Genomic DNA, 8504 nt, shown 5'->3' with positions numbered 1-8504 from the left:
TTATGACCCAACACCGAGAACTCCTTTATTGTGCAACGGACTTTTATATAGCCCCTTATTGATTGTTTGCTAAAATTCAAATGAACTTTACTGAGCATCGTCCTTCACCAAGTCTGCAGGTCATGCTACCAAAGAAATCTGTCAGATTGTCATCGTGTGTTTTTCCTTTCAAAAATGATGTTGACTCAGTTTGACTGTAATCATCTATTCTAAACTTTCCGCTTTTCTTAATGTGCAATGGTGGTTCACATTTTCGAAATGACAACAAAGACATTAGAGCAGATGGAAGCAATTTAACCCATCAAGTCAGCGACAAGTTTCAATGAGATCACGGCTGCTTTGGTTAATCTCAACTCCCCTTTCGGCCTCATCTCTGTGGCCCTAGATTCCCGAAGTGACCAAATGCCTGTCTTTCTCAGCCTTGCATGTAAGCAGCCTTGACAACCTCTGTTGCAAACAACTTCACAGATTTGCTACCCTCTGAAAGAGAAAATATCCTCCACACCTTAGTCTTACATAATTGGCCCCTTCCGCTGTGAGGAGGCCTTCTGGTGCCACACTATCCAAGGTGTATATCAGAGCAGAAAAAACCCTCAAGGTCGGTCTGCACTGTCCAGTGCCACTCTGAGTGTTTGCAGCATTGTCTTGTTTGACTTTGGAATGAACTAATAAACCTGAAACTTCTTCAAAAACACTGCATTGGCTATAATTTCGCTGGCAGTGTAGTGCGCTAGAACGTCGAGTGCTTGATCACAAATATATCACTCTCAAAATGTTATCTCTGTTTCTTTTTCCACAAGTACCGCTACATCCGTCGGTTTTCTGCAGTATTCTGTGAATTTACTGTGCACAAGTGCTGCATTTCATTAAATTCCTTCAATCACAGTCTTCTGGACACTGACCCTGTTCAGTGACAATACTTCCTCCTGATCGTCAATGTGCTAATCCCCACCGCTCCCTCCCCCATCAAGATAAACAGCTGCAGAACATCTTCAGTTAACTCTCTTGGCTCCAAAGAAAATCTCTGGAATCTCTCCAAATGCCAGGGAATCTCGACCGTGGACATGGTGCAAGGCAGAGGAGTGTTAACGAGATTTTGGGAAAATATTATCAATTGGCAGGTGGAAAAAATGTAAAAGAGGCAAACCATATAACCAAGTCTCCAACATTGTGAATCTTCAGAAACTCTGTGAGAAGTGAAATCCAAGGAGAATGAAGACGGGTGAACTGCCCGAATGAGCAGAGATAGTCAAGGCAGCTTCCCCTTCTTTAGGAGGACAGACCATTAACTTTGATGTTTTCGGGACATGAACTGATCTGAGACATTGAAATAATTCTCGTTCCCCTACATGACAAACTCAAACCTCATCTAGACTCCGGGACAATGAAAACCCACGGGACCACACAAGGGACTAGGAGGCTTGAAGGGAGGTGGTCCCAGTTGGAGGAGAGCTGGTTCTCAGTGACATGGGTGTGTCTGTCGTGGATAGGATAAGACTGTTCCCATGCCTCCATAATGAATGTTCCAGACTTTATTTTGGAAAAATAAAACTGATAAGAGGGCACTTCTCGGTCTGGGAAGGACAGACTGAAGTCCGTCACAGCCTGCTTTAGATGTTCGGGCAAGGTTTTAGGTTGGAAGTTTCAGTGTATTAGACCGTTAAATGAAAGGCTGGTGGTTCAAGACCTCCAAAGGCGACAGCGATCGTTGTTGTTAAAGCATTTTATTTCTCTGCTGCAGGCTTTCTTGTTTCTAATTGGGGCAGGAAAATGTTCCTCAAACGGAAAATGTCCGTGTGAAGAACCACAAAGAACTTTCTGCAATGGTTTAAAGGCTAATGTAATGAACTGTGACCTCTGGGAATCTGAAACAAAACCAGAAACTGCTGACAAAACTATCTGGTTTGGCAGTACCTATGGGAGATTATTGAGTTCTGATGAAGTTGTTAAATATTGTACACGATTCTCTCTGCATGCATGCTGCCAGACCTGCTGAGTTTTGTCGTGGAAAAAGTATAGAGAATCACCAGGAGATGTAGAGTGTTCTTCAAGAAGTCGGTCTGTTATTTGCAAACGAAAAACCGTGACACCGAGAAAGCAGATTCTCGAATGCTCTCGAACTTCATTGTCCATGGTTTTTAATACATTTTTCCCGTGCTTTGTTTGCTTATCAGCATGTCTAAATATATTAATCAAAGTACCTCACACTCGCTACACAATAAACCAGTGATGTTAGTTCCCATCACCTCTTCAATTGTTCATTCTACTTAACGTTATTCTCATGTGACGGTTAGGTATTTAATGTCAGCTTTCACAACAATGGGCTTTCATTCCAGACCGTACTTCATATTTGCCCGATGCCATAATTAGATATTTATTGTCAATAATCCCAATCAGGCTGACTCTATTAACTATTAATTTGATACTTAATGTCATGTCCCAAATATTTATGTTCCCAATCGAGTCATAATGATACTTAACAGGAAGCCTAACTTTACTAACTGTAATCTAATCTCACAATCGAGATCTTTCTGCGTCAACCTTTCTTTGCTAATTGGTGTGAGAGAATTTCACTATTCATATCTCATCCTGCATTCTACAGATCCTTTGCAACAGATCGCCAGTGGGGTTCATGCTTTAAGCCTTCCCTTGCTTTAATGCTCTTTATTTTCCATAATAACATTTTGTCATTTTGACCAATGGCAGTCATTCCTGGCACTGGATATACTGACGGTGAAGGGTCAGTGATCAGAGCGGGATGTCCCTGTAGTTCTGTTCCTGACTCTCCACCTATCGCTCTGTTAGTAACCTCTCAGTCTCCTGGGAATTACATTGTTCCCAATTTTGCCGGATTCCAGGCCTTTAACCTTGGCTGAGCAGACAGTCGATGGTCTGCGGAATATCATTCCCAAACGTCTCATGTCCGAGGTAATTCCAATTAATAACGATGTCTGTGCATCTTCCTCTAATCTGTGAAAATCATTGTTGCGGACTGTAGGAACATTTATTGACCGAAATTGAGGAGGTTTTGAACCAGATCAAACTCCTATGAGTTAAGAAGATGGTCTAGATCCCTTTTTCTTTTACCCTGAAGGCAAATGTACGGCAATGCAATTCAATTGGTGAAACATCCAGGCTTGAACCGAAACACAATTTACTTCGCACTATTGTAACACAAAAAAAAAGTGTTGACTAACCCAACTCTATTGGAAAACTAAACGAAATCAAACATCATTTAACTACGAAACAGTCAATGTTCGAATATAGTAACATTGCATAAACCATAAAAAAACTGGTCTTCCTGCTACCGGAATGATATTGTGAAACGTGAACGGATGAGGAAAAGGTATAATGTGATGTTTGTAATTCTTAAGCTTCCAAATGGTTTTGAGGTGCAAATGCATTTTAACCTTGAAGAAATTTGACGCATTTAAATCTCCTTCCTGTCCACGATAGAAGCTGTTGGATCTGTTACGAATTTCCGGCGGCTTCTGTAATAATTTAAGGTTTCTGACGATAGCAATCTCTCACTTTTCGAACAAAACAAAACGAACCTTATGTTGCGAACAATATTCAAATAAGCAATGGGCAGCAGAGTGGAAAGCTTTAGAGAAACGCTGCCCGGATTGTCACGGCAATTAACAGGAAACACCGGCATGAAAACCCGAAAGAAACCTGACAAATCCATTTCGCCACAGAATGCAACGTTGGTGCTCAAGACCTTTCCTTGCAAAACCACAGGGAAAGCCACAACACTGCGATGGCCGGGAATCGAACCCAGATCAACTGCTTGGAAGGCAGCTATGCTCACCATTACACCACCACCGCGTTAGGTGCTAAACTGCCCCTTTTCCCAAACACACATAACAAGGCCGTGATAGTCACCAACTGAACTGGGGCTGAAAGCAAAACAAGAAATTGCTTGTAAAACGTCAACAGGTCTGAAAACACCAGAATCAGAAGCCTTCAGCCCTTAAGAACAATCACTGGATCCAAAAGGTTCACTCCCCACAAATGCTGCCGGACCTGCTGAGTTTCCCAGCAATATTTGTGCTGTCTCTCAGATCTGCAACATCTGCAGTTCTTTGTCAGATAGAAAACAAACGTTGACCCATTGAAGGGGATGTTTGATCAGGTGACAGTCCTCTTCATCCACAGGTATAGATGGGATGGAGTATAGGATCATAAAATTCTTACAGTGTAGAAACAGGCTATTCGGCTCTTCATGCATCCCACCAAGTCTCACCCTCTTCGCTATTCCTGTAACCCCGCATTTCTCATGGGTAACCATATAACCAACATTCACCTGGACACTATTGACTATTGAGCGTTGCAAATCCACCCTAACCTGCGCATCTTTGGACTGTGCGAGGAAACTGCAGCACCCGGAGGAAACTCACGCAGACACGGGGAGAATGTGCAAACTCCACACAGACAGTCTTCAATCAGAACAGGGATCTGGGTAATTGGAGAGGTTTCAAGAGGGAGTGCAGACTGGTTTGTGAATGATGGGCCGAAAGCCTGATCTCAGTGCTGTAAAGGCTCTACAGTAACATGATTCCCTACATCCAGCATTCAACACAGTTTGCATTTTGTTTTAATCCGTCCTGTTATTGACATTATTCTGAGTGAAATGTATAGAGAGAGGTTGTTTGCGCATTCACTCAGATCTGTGTTGTGATGGGTCAGGAGCAACATACAAAACAACAACTGGCGGAGGGAGAATTGAATTCCCCCTCCGAAACTGCCGAGGACATGAAGGACCTGGAACTTCTCTATCAGCACTCACTCACCACCCGGCGCCTGGAGGAAGAACGCCTGATCTTCCTCCTCAGGAACCTCCAACCCCAGGGCATCAATGTGGCCTTTACCATTTGCCTGATTTCCTCCTCTGACCACCTTATCCCAGTTCCATCCTGCCAGCTCGGCACCATCCTCATGGCCTGTACGACCTGCCAATCTTCCTTCCCACCTATCCGCTCCACCATCCTCTCCGATCAATCACCTTTACACCCAGCTCCATCCATCAATTGCGCTCTCCGCTCCCTTCTCCGCAGCCCCACTCCCTCCCATTTATCTGTCCACGATGGACACTCCCAGCCTCATTCCCCATGATGATGTTTTGCCTGAAATGTCGACTCTCCTGCTCCTCGGACGTTACCTGACCTGCTGTGCTTTTCCTGCATTACTCTAATCTTGACACTGATCTACAGAATCTGCAGTCCTCACTTTCACCTCGCATGACTGAATTCCTGCCCCTTACAGATCGAATTGGGTCTCGTGTTTTCATCATGAATTTCATTATGTTTAATATATTTTATTTTAAAAATCATCACAATATATTGATGCACTCATAAGCATGTAATGCATTTGGACAGAACAATGCCTCCTTTCTCTGTGAACAAATAGAATTAAAGGAAACGGGTTGGAGAATGTTTTTTTCTCACAAAAACAGGAATAGGGAGTTATAATGCTCTCTGAAATAAACACAGGCCATTCAGAGGAATCTGATAAGGTCATGCAACATCTGCCGAGAGAAGGGAAAGGTTATCTCATGTGTTATGAGAGTAGGGGAATTCAGCAGAGCGGTAGGAAGTTAGAAAAGTAATAATTACTGAACAATTGGAATGGGGTTAACGCTGAAGAAAAAATGAGAGCCTGATTAACATGTTCATTCTGTTCTAGTAGTCAATCCAATCAAAGCTAAACTTAGATTTCATATCCAGTTTCCTGTGCAATCCACATATCCCGTGACTCCCTGAGAAACCAGCAACCTGTGTCTTCCAATCTGAAATGCACTCAATGAGGGTGCATCAACAATCGTCAGGGACAGAGAATATTAAAGACTCAGAGGCCTGTGAGTTAATGGCTCTCTCCCCATCTCATTCCCAAATAACCTGCCCTTACCCTGAGGGTGTGTCAATAATAATCAAAAGATCTGTAAATGATGTAACTTCAACACTGACTTCTCTTCGCAGATTGTGTCAGACCTGCTGAGCTTTTCCGCAACTCCTGAGACTGTGTTATTGTGTTTCAGATACCCAGACCCACAGGATCAATTTCTCACCATCTACCCTCTGAAGCCTGTTCAGAATTTGATGCATTCAAATGAAATCGTATTTCAATTTTCTCGAATATGGACACAAAAGCTCAGCATTGGAGCACGTGGGTTTCAAACAGTGACCTTTATTTTGTGGTTCATTAACGTGTTTGGCTCATTGCCGCTGGGTTACCACGTATTACTTAGATATAATTGTTCTGGCGAAGTTGACGATGAGTTAGCGTCTTGAACTGCTGCCATTCATTTTGTCCAGATAAACCCATAATGATGTAAGGGAGGGAGTTCGAGGATTTCCCACGAATGGCACTTGTGGAACTGAGACGTTTTTCCGAGCCAGGGTGGCGAGTGGCTTGGTGTGGAATTGTCAACTGGTGTCCCATGTATCTGCTGTGCTCAGTGTTCCACGCGGTAATGTTGTGGTTCGGTAAGCTGCTCTGTGAGGAACTTTGGGGAATTTCTACAGTGCATCTTGTCAGTGGTGTATTCCACTGCTACTGAGTGTGGATGGTGGAGACAGAGAATGTTTGTGACTGTGGTGCTGAGCAAGCTGCACTGCAAGTTAATTCTACCTAATTATGGAGAACATATAGACGGCTACTTCAGGCTGCAGCGCAACATAGATAGGATGCAGATCTGGGCATGGCAGATGGAGTTCAGCCTGGATAAACCTGAAGTAATGCATTTTGGAAGGAGGAACGCGAATGCTGAATATAAGCTTAAAGACAGGTTCCTTGGCAGTGTGGATGAGCAGAGGGATCTGGATATGCAAGTACACAGATCCCTCAAAGTTGCCACCCAAGTGGATAGAGTTATTAAGAAAGCATATGGAGTACTGGTTTTCAATAAGGGGGATTGAGGTTATGAGCTGCGAGGTTTTGCTGCAGCTCTACAAGTCCCTGGTGAAACCACTCTTTGAATATTGTATCCAGTTCTGGTCTCCCTACTATAGGAAAATGCCGAGGCTTCTGCAGTGCAATATTAAAATTGATCAGAGTCATTGCCAAGATGCTAAATTTTCTTCCCCGTCTGAGGTGTTAGATGCATTGATGTCCTTTCTTGGCTGTAGAGTTGACATGGATAGACTGATTGTTTGTGATATTTATTACTCGGAACTTGAAGCTGTCCATCACCTCCAAATCAGCACCAATGACAGAGACCAGTGTGTGTCCTTCAGTCCAATTCATGAAGTCAATGTCCAGTTCCCTTGTTTTGCTGACATTGAGGGAAAGATTGTTGTCTTTACACCATGTCACTAAGCTCTATTTCCTGTAGGAGAAAGTGAGGACTGCAGATGCTGGAGATCAGAGCTGAAAAATGTGTTGCTGGAAAAGCGCAACAGGTCAGGCAGCATCCAAGGAACAGGGGAATCGACGTTTCGGGCATAAGCCATTCTTCATGAATGAGGAAGTTGTGCCAAGCAGGCTCAGATAAAAGGTAGGGAGGAGGGACTTGGGGAGGGGCGTTGGGAATGCGTGGGTGGAAGGAGGTTAAGGTGAGGGTGATAGGTCGGAGAGAGTGAGTGCGCGGAGAGGTCAGGAAGAAGATTGCAGGTCAAGAAGGCGGTGCAGAGTCCGAGGTTGGCACTGAGATAAGATGGGGGGAGGGGAAATGAGGAAGCTGGAGATATCTGCATTCATCTCTAGTGGTTGGAGGGTTCCTAGGCGGAAGATGAGGTGCTCTTCCTCCAGGCATCTCTTGCCATGGTCTGGCGATGGAGAAGGCCAAGGACCTGCATGTCCTTGGCGGAGTGGGAGGGGAAGTTAAAGTGTTCAGCCAAAGGGCAGCTGGGTTGTTTGGTGCGGGTGTCCCAGAGGGGTTCTCTGAAATGTTCCGCCAGTAAGCGGCCTGTCTCCGCACTGTAGAGGAGGCCACATCGGGTGCAGATGATGCAGTAAATGCTGTGTATTGAGGTGCAGGTGAAGTTGTGACGGATATGGGAGGATCCCCTGGGGCCTTGGAGGGAAGTGAGGCGGAGTTTTGGGCGCAAGTTTTGCATTTCTTGTGGTTGCAGGGGAAGGTGCTGGGAGTGGAGATTGAGTTCGTGGTGGTTGTAAAACTGACAAGGGAATCGCGGAGGGAGTCTTTCCAGAACGCTGATAGGGGAGGGGAGGGAAACATATCCTTGGTGATGGGATCTGTTTGGAGGTAGCAGAAATGATGAAGGATGATACGATATCTGGAGGTCGATGGGGTGGTAGGTGAGGACCAGTGGGGTTCTGTCCTCGTGGCGATTGGAGGGGCGGGGTTCAAGGGGCGGAAGAGCGGTAAGTGGAGGAGATGCGGTGGACAGCATCGTCAACCACGTCTGAGGGGAAATTGCTGTCTTTGAAGAAAGAGGCCATCTGGGTTGTTCGGTATTGGAATTGGTCCACCTGGGAGCAGATGCGGAGGAAGTGAAGGAATTGAGAATATGGGATGGCGTTTTTAAAGAGGGCTGGGTGGG

The 8504-nt window shown here is 44.8% G+C and overlaps 1 non-coding gene across 1 annotated transcript; it reads right to left on the bottom strand.

Annotated features, from left to right (window-relative positions):
• Positions 1 to 3756: 3756 nt before the first annotated feature.
• Positions 3757 to 3828, bottom strand: trnag-ucc (transfer RNA glycine (anticodon UCC)). The gene has a single exon. It is a non-coding gene; the product is annotated as a tRNA-Gly (tRNA).
• Positions 3829 to 8504: the final 4676 nt, after the last annotated feature.

This window comes from Chiloscyllium plagiosum, unplaced genomic scaffold, assembly GCF_037043375.1.
Source record: "Chiloscyllium plagiosum isolate Xiang-an unplaced genomic scaffold, Cpla_swu_hap1 HiC_scaffold_38, whole genome shotgun sequence".
NCBI lineage: Eukaryota > Metazoa > Chordata > Chondrichthyes > Orectolobiformes > Hemiscylliidae > Chiloscyllium > Chiloscyllium plagiosum.
This window is presented reverse-complemented; position numbering and strand designations above follow the sequence as displayed.